Here is a 15368-nt window from a genome sequence, read left to right as displayed (position 1 = left end):
AGATTCAGAAGTCCACACTGGTGGACTCTCCTCTTCAGTTCACCCCACATGTTTTCTATGGGGTTCAGGCCAGGAGACTGGGATGGCCATGGCAGAACCTTGATTTTGTGGTATGTGAACCATTTTGTTGTGTTGATGTTTGTTTTGGATCATTGTCCTGCTGGAAGATCCAACCACAGCCTATTTGAAGATTTCAGGGAGATTTCTGAGAGGTTTTTATTTTTTATCAGTCGGTATTTGATATTTGAGTCCATGATGCCATGTAACCGAATAAGATGTCCAGGACTTCTAGCATAAAAACAGCCCCACAACATTAAAGATCCACCACCATATTTAAATATGGGCATGGGGCACTTTTCCAAATGGCCACCCCTCTGTGTGCTCCAAAATCATCCCTGGTGTTTACTGCCAAAAATCTCTGCTTTTGTTTTATCTGACCATAGAACCCAGTCCCATTTGAAGTTACAGTACTGTCTGGCAAACTGAAGATGCTTGAGTTTGTTGTTGGATGAGAGCAGAGGCATTTTTCTTGAAACCCTCCCAAACACCTTGTTGTGATGTAGGTGATGTCTGATTGTAGTTTTGGAGACTTTCTGACCCCAAGACCCAACTAATTCCTGCAATTCTCCAGCTGTGATCCTTGGAGAATTTTTGGCCACTCGAACATCCTCCTCACCATGTGTGGAGACAATATAGACACTCGTCCTAGTTCAGGCCAACTGAACTTCTCCAGTTGATTGGCACTTCTTAATAATTGCCATAATGGTGGAATGGGCATTTTAAATGCTTTAGCTATTGTCTTGTAGCCACTTCCCATTCTCTGAGGCTCAACAACCTTCTCCTCATCATAATATTAAGAGAATTTGGCCTGTGTGTTACCTCATATTTATACCCCTGTGAAACAGGAAGTCATGGCTAAACAATTTCATGTTCCTTGTCACCCAGGTGTACTAAAACATTTAAAATATAAATGGGAATATACTTCAGATATATTTTACTCATAGGAATTTCTAGGGGTGCCAATAATTGTGGCAAACATGTTTTTGGGAAAAAAATATTATTTACTTATGAGATTTTTTCCAGCTTTCAATTACTTCAATTAAAGGTAAGAGTTAGTGAATATTTTGAATGATCGGTCAAAAGGATAAACACCAAAGACATATTTTTTCACAGCCTTCTTTGCTCATATTTATCAAAGGCGCTAATATTTTTGACCAATCCTTTACATGATTTATTTTGAGATTGTGTGGGTTTGTTTTGGGATGGAGATAAAGAATAAATGTTATTTGTTCAGGTCTTGAAAAAAAGTCTTAAATTTGATTTTAAAAACTCTGCAGCAACCCTAGTTAAAACTCATGTATTAATTGAGTCATAAAGTTGTTTAAATCATAATTTGTACAGTTATTTTAGGGATTTAGGGTTTCTTGACATTACATCATAATGGCAATGAAGTTGTAATATTGGATATAACTTTACAGAATGTTTGAAAGTGATTTTATCACTTTAAAATACATGCATACATCTTTCACAACACATCGTTTCAAAGCAGCTTTACAGAAAATCATGCATTACAGAAAATTAATCTGTAATGTCTTAATGTCTTAGTCAGCATTGTGTAGTTTGATAAAATGCAGTTGTGAATTGTGTTTAAAAGTATGAAATTAAATAATAATTGTATTTAAAAACCCAGTGAACAAGCCGAAGACAAGGAACACAAAAGATGTTGGTTAATGGAGAAAATTAACCTTAAGAGAAACCAGGCTCACTGTGGGGCCAGTTCTATGGTTATAGATACCTGGAAATGTCAGTGTATTTTAAATTACTGAAATGTAAAAAGTCATAGAAATTTCTATAGTCAGTATTTTTTAAGTAATGCTCCATTCTAAAATATTTCAGTTAGAAATTGCTCTTTGTCAGTGCAGTCTTTATAAAAATTCTTTTTGGAAGTCCTTATCCAGTAATCAATTGGAATTATAATGGAAATTAATTGGTCAAACGGTGTAGTGAAACCAAGCATAACTTTTAAAATTGGCTTAAATTTCAGTCCAAGCTCTTGCTTAAATTTTTCTCATTTGAGTTAAGAAAGTCTCATAGTGCAAGAAATAATGGCCCACAATTTGCTGTGGGTCTGATAAAACCGAGCAAGAGTCCAGCAAATGCTTGTGCTCGACTCCATCTGAGGGGGTATTCCAGCCCATTACTCTGCCTTTGTGGTGCAAGTCTGATTAAAGTTTGCATTTGCACAGAGGTTGGGTGGCTTTGCTTCAAGCAGGGGCTGAAATCCCCAGAAGTCACTGCCTCACAAGACTAAGCAAAAACCCAGCTCCTCTCTCCCCACCTTAAAGAGATTTGAATATTAGTTTTTAATTTGACGAATATCCACTTAAATCTTCAAAGATTAACTTTTAAAGCATATCTGTTCTGGAACAGAAGTCCTCTGATCAGAGTGTAAAAAATGTATAATTGCCCCACAACTTTACACTGCCAATGCAAAATCTATAGCAATTAAGCATATCTCAACCAAGTTTAAAGACGAGGGATGGCATTGCTCACTCTTCGGATGGACGGCCTTCACTTTGGAAATGTATTTCTTGTTCTAGCGGCTGTCATTTCCATCTAAAATGGCTCAGAGAGAGCTCTTCCACTCCCCAGAGTGGAGACTAACCTCCATGGAGCTTTGCTCTGGACACTCGGAGCGGAGAGGATGGAAGGATATCAAAGGAACTGGGGTTCATCTTCATTTGCAGTTCTCATTGTGTTGCTGATTTGGGATTGGAAAGGGAAGGTGGTTGGGGACAGAGATGAAGCAAAGCCTGATTCCTCCTTATCTTTATCCTCCATTAACCCCAGAACCAGAGCAGCTCCTGGGATCAGGTCACTGGTCAATCCTGCCATTTCTCAGCCACATTGAATATTTTAAACTTAAGACTTTAAGGGGAAAAAATGAAGGCCATCAAAGGTTCTCTCACTTTAGAAAGAAGGATGATATTTGGGGTGGGGGGTGGTGGGTGCTTCTGACCAAGTTTCCATATTCCTGTTAAGCTCGGGAAAGGGCTCATAAAGGCTGTGCTATGTGCAAATTGATACTTGAGTGGCTCCTTCTCTCAGACATCTTTCTTTAAATGTGATAATAAGAGGTTTGTAAAGTAAATTCTGGAAATCAAGTTGGCATTGGTGGTACATTTCCTCAGTTACTTCCAAACCTTTTATGTTGGCTTGCAGGCCAGATAAAACTTGCAAATTCTTCTCAGTAACATATAGATAACTAACTGACAGCTTTATTTACTCAGTCTCTTCTGGTTGGCTTTCTGGTCAATGATTTAGCAGCATTCAGAACCAGATAAAACAAAAAGATACACCCTAATTTTTCTCAGTAGAGTTCAGATAACTTCAGACAGCTTTATTTACTCACACCATCAAAGACCGAGAGACAGAAGGAAACAAATAGAGGTTGGCATGAAAAATAGTGCGAGTGTTTGTGGAGAATGGGCAGTTGTTGTAAGAATAGAGTTACAAAGGAGAGACTGCTGTGTGCTGCCATCATTCCTGATAGAAGAGACAGACCGAGTCAATGAGGTTATTGATCCAGTAGGAGTGCTATGCTAATCAGCAGTCTTAATTGGCCGAGAGACATTGTCCTTCACTGCGACTTCTACCCAGCTCACTTGTCTATTTTCTTTTAATACCTACCTAGCATTATCCTCCAAACCAACCCATTACATGTAAGTTTGAGTGGCAAAGCTCAAATTCTGTAGGATAGATAGACTGATAATTGATTTGATCAATATTTTTTTGCTAATATTAACACTTTCCTACTTGGTTGTCAGTTATTCTAAAGAATAGCACCCAAAAAAGCCATTACACGACTGTTTGATCAACAGAAAACAACAGTGTTCACAGGTAAATTACTTGCTTTAAAGCAACAATGGAAAGGAGGAGGCGAGAACCGGCTTGACAATATAAATAGTTTAATGGTTGTGATAGGGTGGAGGGCGGGGCCAGGTTGTAATTTTACACACCTGGTCCCTTATCAGGCTAATTAAGCTTCCGAGAAGGATAAAGGCCGACTGCGGATGGTGGTGCGAGTGAGAGAGAGAGACAGATCGTTTACCGGCAGCTGACCGTCGTGTGTGTTTGTGTCTTTTTGTTCAGTTTTATATTAAAACTACTATTTATGTTGTAAAAAAAAGACAGCTGCCCATAAACGATCACTCTCTCTATCGCACCACCATCCAGAGTCGGCCTTTATCCCTCACGGAGGCTTAAATAGCCTGATAAGGGTATGGGTGTGTAAAATCACGACCCGCCCTCCACCCTGTCACACTTGCTTATTTAATGTATTGGTTGATATTACTCAACTTTTTTAATATTATAGCCAGAGAAACATGATAAAACAAAGATGGAAATATATTTGTGACCATTTAGATCACTATAGGAGTTTGCATGAATTAATTATAAAATAATGATAATACAAATATTGTTTGTAAAATATTAAATAAAATACAATAATAAAACAAAATAACAAATAAAATAAAACTTATTAGAAACAAAATAACAAAATGCAGTTGCGATATTTTAGATGGCAAAAGTTTGCCTAAATTCATAAATTTAAACATATGTTTTTATCAAATAAATGAGAAAATATAGTAAAATAAGTAAAAATAAAATAAATAGCAATAATAATAATGCATAAACTCTCATGCATGTTTTTATTTTTGTAGCCCAATGATTATTCATTTATAGCTGAAATGAAAGAGTAATTTGAATCAATCAATTCTGCAAATCTGTGATTTAATCACTTAAATATTAAAATAATCTGTATTGATCACACAAAAACTATGCCAGACTATTTCTAGTTTGTAGTATACTCCTTTTTTTTATTCCAGATGTTATCATATTTGTGGTGTGGGTTCTAATGTGTGTTACTGTGGAGTTGGAGTTTTTCCAAGTGTAATGATTGTTAAACGAGACCCTTTTTCAGGCATGACATCAGAGTGGCCTGACACAGATCTGACCCTGTCGTTCCAGGTAGGGGGAAGTAGGCAGACGCTTTGTCTGCCTACTTCCAGGTGATCATGTCCAATGCATTGGTCTCACACGTCTCGTCCCCTACATGTCGCCTGGAGTGTATTTTTCCAATGGGCTGAACCCGCTGAGCACCATGAGTTCATGAATTGGATCGCGGTCTAGAATAGACACGGGTGGATTAGAAGTGAATGGGTGAAGATTGAATATATGAGACACAACACTGCATAACTGCGCTTGCCAATTTTTAAGTTAAGAGTGTGTATTAAACAATCAGAGTCAGATTAGAAACTTATGTTAGGACAATTGTCAAATCAACTCCAATTGAGTTTCAAATGCCAACAGACTGAACTGGGATTACTAAGCATGAAATATGCTATTAGCTGCCATTGGTTTCTTGGAACCAATTTATTTAGAGGCTTTGAACCACGTTGAGTCTAAAGGATTTTTGCCTCCTGTGGAGTTGTAAGACTCCTAGATTATGTGAATAATTGGCCACAAAAAGGATTCATTTAAATGTAAATTAGATTAAATTAGCTTAGTCTCTTATTTTTTGTGTTTTATGACATGTGATTCTTCTCTCAAGAATTCCAAGATTTCAATGCATTTCTTAAATTGAAGTGTTTCATTGAAGATATTTTATATAAACAACTCCTATTATGTTTTCTTTTTGGAATAAAGAAATGTTATATGTTAAAAGAAATCTCTCCCGCAATCCTTTGATAGCGCTGTTTTGAAATACTTTATCCATTTGAATGCTTTGTCAAGCAACATTCACAGAAAAAGCTTTTACTACAAAAGATTCAAGCCAACCGCTTATTTCCTCACGATAATTTGATAGTGGTTTGAAAAGTGATCTTGCAGAAAGAGAGGTACTAGAGTTTGGCTTCCCCGCTACATACCGCAAGCCTGTACAATCAAACCATGTTACGGTTACCTGGTTTGATAGATGTGAAACTGTTTGTTGTTGGGACGAAAGCTACTCTGTTTCGGGTCACATGCCCATCTAAGCCTGGAATGTTGTCACTTGTGTTCTTGTAGAAAAGATTTGCACGTAGGTTGGTGTCTGTTTGTCGGAGTGTTTGGAAAGGGGTCTCTGATTTCTGTCCATAGTATATGATTCACTTTTGTAATACCCCTCATGAAAGTCATGCCTCTGAGCCAATTCCGTGGTCACACTACCTGATTCTGAGGCTTGTAGACTGATGTTGACTGCGGAAGCCAGAGGGAGTCATGTGAGAGAGGTTTCGTCTGCATAAACATGCCATTCTTCTCTTGGAGACCAAACAGACAGGGTGTCCCCTCAGCCCGCCTCACCTGTGAAGGCTTTTAACAATCTCTCGCTTTCATTTTCCTTTCCTGTCTGTCTCCTCCTCTCTTGTCTTAGATTTTCTCTTTTATGTCTCTAGCTGCAGTCTTCAAATCCTGTTAGATAAAAATGTTGGACATCAGATGTTCACTGGTTGGACGTCTTTAAATAAATGTTCCGGGTTTAATATAAGTGAAGCTCTATCAGCAGCATAATGTTGATTTAGCACAGAAAATCATTTCAACTCGTCCCTTAGTGTAGAAAATAAAAAAAGTTAAATCACGGTTATGCGGTTACAGTAGACAATGAAAATAAATATGGAAGAAAAACCAGTGCAGTTTTGCATTATATGTGCAAGAATAAGAGACTGACTTTTTAAATACAGCACAATTAAAATGCAGGAAATACATTGGTGACAAAAAACTAGAAGTTTGTCTTCCTAGAAGTGTAATGCCAATTTATATGCAACATTTTTTGAAGAAGAATTCAATAAAGTACTTTAACAAAAATACAAGCTTCACATTTCTGCTTTAAAACACTTGAAATGCACAACTCTGTTTATTTTCTTTGAAATGCGACTGAAATCTGATTTTTTCTGGACGCTCTGGCTGCTCAATTCGTATTTCAAGTGGTCTTTTGCATCACTCTTAATGCGACACAATGATGACGTCAATAATCTCTGACTGCAGCACGGAACATCACAATATTTACCAGTCTCCTGGAGTTCTGCACCGTGACTGGAAAGGGTGTTTTTTGGAGAGCGAGATGATCTACCTCCATTTTTCCCCGTATCTGTTTTGAAAGCATCTTCACGTGGGCACGCCTATGTCGTTACCAAAGCAGCCCATGCAGATAGGTTGGTTATGTCTCAATGCTCAAATCTGATTTGATCACTTGCAATTAATAGTGCGGACAGTCTGCCTGAAAAGATCTGATTTGCCTGCAGTCTGACTAAAGTGGCTTTAGAATGCAATATATTGTTGTTTTTTCTATATTCATGAACATAAGCCAATCATTGGCCTACAGTTCACTGCAATCTATTTCGCAGTTTAATTAATCAATCAATCCAAGATTATTATAAGGGCTTGTTTAAGGATACATCAATGTACACCTGTGTCAGACGGATGCTTTTGGAGGGTCTCGGTTGTGTCTTGTTTTAAACATACAGTTTGCGTCCTCATATTGTTTTGTGTGCTGTCTGTGAGTGTGGTTTGTTTTCTGTATAAGCTGAGCATTGCCTATACAGCTGGAGTTTCGTTTAGTGCCCCCTGGAGAAAACAGATGGTACTCAAAGCTTGAGTTGCTCAGATGGAAGATATATTCCTTATTACGGTCCGGGGACATGATTAATTACATTAATTGTTTTAACGTGTTATTTATTTTTTACATAATTAATCACACTGAATTAACACATTAAATTGACAGCCTTAATTTTAACATGATTTTAGTGTGAAAATGGGGAATTTACTATCGTTACGGTGTTTATCAGATTACTGGGTTTACTGGCATTACGTCATCATGACAACAAAGTTGAAATATTGGATAAAAATTTATACAGATAAGGTTAGTAAGTGATTTTATGATTTTATGTTAAAACATGTCATTTGTATGTCATGTGGCATTACTCTTGTGTATATGAATGTTGATGGAATGTCCCATTCACTTCCATTGTTAGTGCCTCACCGTAACCAAAATTTGTTTTTAAATAAACTTGTTCAAACTACTGATATTAATTCTATGTTCTCAAATGCTGTTGCTTTTTCAGTTGTTTTCTCCTCTTTTCTCTAAATCTTCCTATCAATCTTTCTCCAAACCTATTTTCATTGCTTAATTCTCTCTTTATCTCATTCATAGCTTTTTTTTCAGAGAGAATCTTCACTCTCTTTGTTATTAGAAGACTTTCACTCTCACTTGCCTGTCTGTTGAATTCTGTTGCACACACACACACACACACACACACACACACACGCACCAGCACTGGATGCAGACTGACTGTGCTGCACAGGACTGATTGAAACTCGTGTCTCAAAGTTGCTAATGCTCACTGAAGCATTTTATTGAAGATAAAGTAAATAAAATAGGTGGCCTTATGAGAATTCACTGAAATGGACTAGAATGATCCAGAAAACACACTTGCGCTCACACATACACACTCTGAAGAGACATAGCTGTGATTGGTTCATGGATTCCAGGCGAGTGACTGCGATGAGGTGTTTTCTAGAAGCATTAGAGACAGACGGGCTGTTTTTATGGCCTAGGAATTTCACAAGTCCAATGTTTTTTGAGAGGCCTGAGAGAAAGCAAACGGCTCAATTTTAATCCATTTCTAAGGAATGACTTTTATAAATATACTTGAGGTATACCACAAAGCCCAGTCGTTCTTGTCAGGTGATGTAATCCAACTTTTCTGTTTACTTTGTTTTAAGTTGTTTTGAGTGACCTTACAGATTGTTGGTACTGAACAAGTTCTTTCGTGAAAGGCAGGAAGATGTTTTTGACACTGTTCAGCTCTCCAAAGAAGACTTTACACCATCTTATGCTTTTGTTAATACAACATGAAAACATAAATCCTATTTATTTTCTTAGTAAATGTAACTAATACATGCCACGATTCATAATCTTTCCTCAAAAAGTAGTAATTTCACCTCTGAAACTGTATTTTCTTTGGGGCCAATCAGTGGTGGATTGGCCATCAGAAAAACCAGGTGAGCCGGCCACAAAACGGGCCGAATGGGCCACGATTATCTGAAATGGGCCACCACGTTATGAAGAACGGGCCACAAAACGGCGCCGCAATATTCCAAAGGGGAAGTTTTTTTTTTCACAACAAGTACAGTAGGCTATGTACAGTTATATGTTTTATATATTTTTTAATTAGAAAATGTTTAAATTTTTTCCCTAAATGTTTGAATATTTGATTAAAGGTCGGTCTGTTACAGTTTGCCACTTTTTTTTTGTTTGTCCAATTTTCACACTAAAAATGTTATTTTCATTGACTAAAATTGTTATTTTCATCAGACTAAAATTAATGAATATGAGATGACGAAATATTCACTAATTTTAAAGGACATTTTCGTCAAAAGACGAGAAAAAAATTAACACGTGGTAATTGGATCAAGTGACTAATTGCATTTTTACGAAGTAATCCATATTTGTAACAGATTGCATTTTAAAAGTAACCTTCCGAAACCTGCACGTTATTTACAGTGAGTCTTTTAATACGACTTTGCAAAAACCTTAATTTAAATTGAATTTTTAATGAATAAAACAATAATGAATTCTTGTTTTAGTCCAACTGAAATCAAACTTTTAAAGTGTATGTAAACGTACTGACAGACTTGATGGATTGCAGTAAACTATTAGCAGGCACCAAAGGACTATTTGTTCTTGGTCTTGTCTGTGACGCTGACACCATTGAACAATCTTCATCTAAAAGAACAGTAGTGGGTTTAAACACTGAAAATGAACAAAACAGGTCACATTCAATAAGCTCCTTGTATCCATTCAACCTTGTGAAAAATCATCCACGTTCTCTATACAATTACATTCGTCCAAATTTCTATACAACCACCTCCCAGACCAGCATTCTCTTCTGGAAGATAAAGAAACGTTAGAATGTGATTCCCTTTGGCTTAAAGGAGGTATAGGTGTCGCCCTAATACATTAGCATTGTCCTCCATTATAAATATTCTGCCAGCCCTTCCTCAGTCGGCTGCCTCTGAATGCTGCCACTCCGTGCAATGGTCCTTCTGAATTCACTCTTTTATCAAACATCCAGGCGCTTTGATAGTTTCCTCATTTATTTAGTGAATAGTTGGAGGGGAAGAAAGGAAGAGAGAATGAAAAAATGGAAGAAAGAAAGAGTTTTTACATTATGTAAATGGAGGAGGGAGAGTTCTGTAATCTCCCACATGCTCATCCTTGCAGACTTTCGGATTCGATGATGGTACTGCCCTCCTGGAAGCCATTGTTGGGATTTTCAGCCTCTTTCCTGGCCAGCTCAAAGCCTTTTGAGGATTTAAATATGCAGAGCTTTCATCACAACAATGTTTACAAGTGGCCGTTCAGTAAAATCTCAAGTACCTCAATGTATCTTTCATAATACTTCATGCTTTGTCTGCCACCAAAGAACACAATGGTGGTTTTGAGTGTGTGTGTGTATGTGTGTGTTCTTGGTATTCATTGCACTGATGCACTCACACATGCATACATGGTTTTAACATGGTTAAGAGGTGTTGTTTGGCACAACGGAGCACCTAAAATTTCATAACCATAACATATCATGGTAAAATCACTAAGTCATGCCCTCAAGTGGCATATTGCTTTTTTTGTGTTAAATAGTAGAAACAGCACTATAATAAAAGACCCCAATTTTGCTCATCCAATTAGAATTTAGAGTAGAAACTATCCGTTTTAAATTGATTCACGTTTCACTTAGGTAAAAGAAGAAATAAGTCACGATAGTCACTGATGTATATCTTTTATATAAAGCGCTCTCATCACTCGTACTAATGTCTGAAAAATGTTAGGAATATTCCGGGTTCAAATCAAGTTAAGCTCAATTGAAAGTATTTGTGGCTTAATATTGATGATACCCCAAATATTTATTCTGATTTGCTCCTCCTTTTCTTTAAAAAAGCAAAACTCTATGATACAGTGAGGATCTTATAATGAAAGTCAATGGGGCCAATTCGTAAACGTTAAAATGCTCACTATTACAAAAGTATAGCCACAAGACATAAACAATATGCATGTTAACATGATTTTAGTCTGAAAAAATTGCTTGCTAACTTTTTCTCTCTAGTCAACTTTACAACTTCGTTGCCATGATGATGTAATGTCAACAAACCCTAAAAAGACTGTAAAATGATGATTTTACAGCTTAAACAATACATGAGTTTTGATAGAAGAATTGATTTGTGCTTTTATAAAATTATAAGCTTCAAATGTTTTGCCTTTAAACCCACCAAAAAATGCTGTCTATTGAGCTTAACTTGTATTGATCCCAGAATATTCCTTTAACTTTTACCTTAAGGGACAATAAAAAAATTTTGTCAATCTGAGAAATTATTACATCTTACCCTAGTAATTAAATCAACTCATATTTTATGTCATAATATGTATACCTAGGACTATAATAGAATATTAAGAACAAAATCAAATTTCAAGACGAGGGCATTTTTGTGACTCCACATTTTGAATTATGTGGTCATTTTTGTGTCATCTTGCCATTCAATGATGCATTTCATGCCAGCTGATGAGTAAGCCCATTTAGTTTACTTGCCAGTGCCAATTTTGCTTGTGTTTAGTGCTTGGCAAGTGTTAGTTTTGGACCCTTGCATGCGCGCACACACTGTATTTTAACAGAATCGCCTTTCCTGCTACAACAGCAAACTGACGGCACCAACACAATTATTACCTGAAAGTAGGCATAATGATGGAATTGTTGACACAAACGGGCTTTTAGCATGTATCTTGTGCTTCTATGGCCTATACCTAATACACAGAGGCAAGATATTTACACTAAGAACTCTCACAAAAACACACCCTCTAAATCTTTCAACATATAGTCTACACACGTAAAGGTATAGTTCACTCAAAACTTAAAATTATCATAATTTAGACACCATCATATTGTTCCAACCCATTTGACAAACAAACACATAGACCTTTAATAGCACTTTCTGCCCAGATGCCGCTCGGCTCATAACACTTTCAATGTATAAAAAAAGAAAAACACGAACTGCTTTTCAGCCAGCTACGTCAAATCATAAAAACACTCGGACACACGGACAAGCTTCGTACATCTCTCTGCCGCTGTCTCTTCTCCTTAAATACTCCTCGCTCTGCCCAGATGCCACTCTGCTCTGCCCTGCTCACCACAATGCAATAAAAGTGAATGGTGACTGAGGCTAACATTCTGCGTAACATCTCCTTTTGTGTTGCACAGAGAAAAGTCATAACAGTTTAGAACAATATGAGGGTGAGTCAGATTTTGAGTAACACAACTTGTTCTCTCTTTTATGAAACTATGCATATGCCAACTAATGAGCTTTCTAAATATATAATTTAAGAGGTGTTTGTCTAGCTTTTATCCCTCCTCAAATTGTTTCCTTTCATTGCCTTGACAGCAGAGAGGATTAGCAGCATAGCTGCTCACAACCATCAATGTGTTTTCACTGTTGTGTCACATAGCATGTCCCCCCCCCCCCCCCCTCCCATTTTCTCCCTTGATTCACACGGCAACTGAAAAGGAAAAACAATCGCTTCGACCTCTGGTGGCCCTTTTTGACGTACAGTGAGTTAAATGGTTTGTAAGACGTTTAATTACCAAATGGTATAATCATTATTCATCTCATTATAAGTTGTATTATATTAAGTGAATCTCCTCCCTGGAGTCCTGCGTTTGACAGATCAATAGATTTAAAATGGGAATGGGGTGGATGATTGGACAAAATGTTCCTCTGATGTTTCTTTAGCAGACCAATCTCTCGTTTATTTATATAATTATCTTTCATATATGTTTAATTAAATGCAAATTTGATCGTTCTGCATATTGGCTACTACACAGTGTACATTTTATACTGCATGCTATTTTTAATATAGTGTGTAGTACACCGTATGAAATACATATATTTAAAATGGCACAAAATCTAAAATCTATTAAATGCACATTTTCTGGTGCAAACCTAACAGTAACTTAATGCTGTACTAATATTGTAAAGTCAACATGAAATCTGATGTATTTCTGATTGAAACAAAGACATTCAATGAGAAAAAAATGTAAAGTGGGAATTTTTTTAATGATTTTATCCTTTGAGAATCGATTGTGAAAAGTGGGCATTACATACCGTAATGTTGAAAAATAAGAGAAATAGGTGACATCAACCGGAAAAAGAAAGTCTTTTCAGAGCCGGAGCAAATTATACAATTTTGATGAAAGATTATTTTGAAATGATATTGCGCACAGAAAGACCAGGAATGCATATTCACAAAGTAAATCAGGTCTTTAACTTCAAAATTTTCTTTTTTTTAGTTCACATAGAGAAAACAACTCCATGATGTAACGAGGTTTAAATAACGGGGAAACCCTGCTGTCTGACGAAATTGCTTGAATGCAAAACGTTTTCCACCCACATGCTTCTGAATATCTTTTATCATATGTGGCATATAAGGTTAGAAGTTGCATTGCTTTGTGGCCAGAAGTAGGTAACCAGCAGAGGTGGAAAGTTACAAATTACAACTATTCTTGTTACAGTACTTGAGTAAATTTATTCACATTTTTCTACTTTAAGTATAAATAAATAATATTACTTTTACTTGAATTGATTAAAAATAAAGTAATCAACTTCACTACAGTTATTTTTCACCACAATTACAAAGTACAAAAAAATGCAACATATTTCAGAATTTTTGGGAAGAAGAAAGTTATAAGTGCTAAATCTGTTTATAAACTAAAACATGCTGATCGTGGCACGACGGAAGCCTGCAGGACACAGCATCATGTGCACCACAGCTTGCGTAATCTGCCGCCGGTGTCCTCTCTTTTCTAGCTTCTCTAAGACTTTCTGCCATGTCACTATACAAGAACTGTAACACTGTGATTTTCCACATATTTATTTTTATTTTTGAAAGGAGCCGTTCATTCATGTGGAGTGGTGGTGGCGTAGTGGGCTAATGCACTCAACGGTTAATCAGAAGGTTGTTGGTTCGATCCCCACAGTCACCACCATTGTGTCCTTGAGCAAGGCACTTAACTCCAGGTTGCTCCGGGGGAATTGTCCCTGTAATAATTGCACTGGAAGTCGCTTAAAAGCGTCTGCCAAATGCATAAATGTAAATGTAAATGTCATTGAGGTATGAGGGAACCGTATGAAAATGTTTAACCACTGATTAAACTTCACTTGTTTTTAAGGTAGGCAATGTTTTAACTTTGTTAGACATTAACACAATGTAGTTTGACATATATTTGGGGATATCTTGTTTACTTGCTACAATATGTCTAAAACAAACTTAAAAAACCTTAGACTGGTTCAATGCCAAGAGTGTCAGAATTTAACGGGGACTCTGGGAAATTTAAAATATGTCTTGTTTCTCAAACAAGAGACTGATTTATTTATTTATTTTTTTTGTTGTGCATCTGGCCATCCACTTCCCTCACTATCCTGGTTAGAGATTCTTTTTTCAAAACAGTAATGCGTGGAATAGCCTTCATCTCTCTAAAACAATTGACTTTAGGATCAAATTGAATTTCAGGAGAAATGTGTTTATTTTTGCCTATTTTTAAAACCAAAATTTTCCTTGCAAATGTAAAGCAACTTTTCAATACCTCAGCAAATGTGGAAAAAACCCACTGTATTTTGATTTCTGCATTGTAGCGCAACCGTTTTCAATTGTTCTATTAATACAAACATTTTAGAGTACCAAATTAGCACTTTAGAATCCTTTTGTAAGTAATAGATGAAACAGTATAAAACCACTAAAAACAATTATTTCAAACATATAATAATTAGCATTTACTGATTTTGACAGTATTTTTAATCAAATTAATGCAGCCTTGGTGAAAGGATGCATCAGTTTCTTTCAAGAACAAACACGTCTTTGTGTTCTAAAAATGGAAGTGTGTATATACTATAATATAATATAATATATTTTTCATAAAGTAACTTGTAACATAATGACGAGTAGTTTTTTGCAAACTACTTATTTACGCTTACTTGAGTCATAATGTTTCTGAGTACTTGTACTTAAGTTAATTATTTCTTCAGTAGCAGTACTTTTACTTAAGTAAAAAATAAGAAAATCAGTTTCCCTTCCACCACTGTTAACCAGTTAGAAGTTGGCCAATCATAGTTACAGTACGTAGTTAACGCCAAACATTTTCATCACAATTGAACGTTTTACCTGCAGATGCTTTTTGTCAAAATGTACAAGACTGAAGCCATCTGCTTATTTTCCTCCACAAAGCCACAAATTAGATTATGATGGATAAGTTTAGCTCTGGTTTTCCTGGTGTAACTCACCAGTTACTCAA

The 15368-nt window shown here is 36.3% G+C and overlaps 1 protein-coding gene across 3 annotated transcripts in view; it reads left to right on the top strand.

Annotated features, from left to right (window-relative positions):
- LOC127637527 (forkhead box protein P2-like) overlaps nt 1-15368 on the top strand; it is a 128297-nt gene that overhangs the window by 13500 nt on the left and 99429 nt on the right. The window lies entirely within an intron of this gene.

The sequence above is a fragment of the Xyrauchen texanus genome, chromosome 45, assembly GCF_025860055.1.
Source record: "Xyrauchen texanus isolate HMW12.3.18 chromosome 45, RBS_HiC_50CHRs, whole genome shotgun sequence".
Lineage (NCBI taxonomy): Eukaryota > Metazoa > Chordata > Actinopteri > Cypriniformes > Catostomidae > Xyrauchen > Xyrauchen texanus.
The sequence above is the reverse complement of the archived record's forward strand: the minus strand, read 5'-3'. Positions and strand labels throughout refer to the sequence as shown.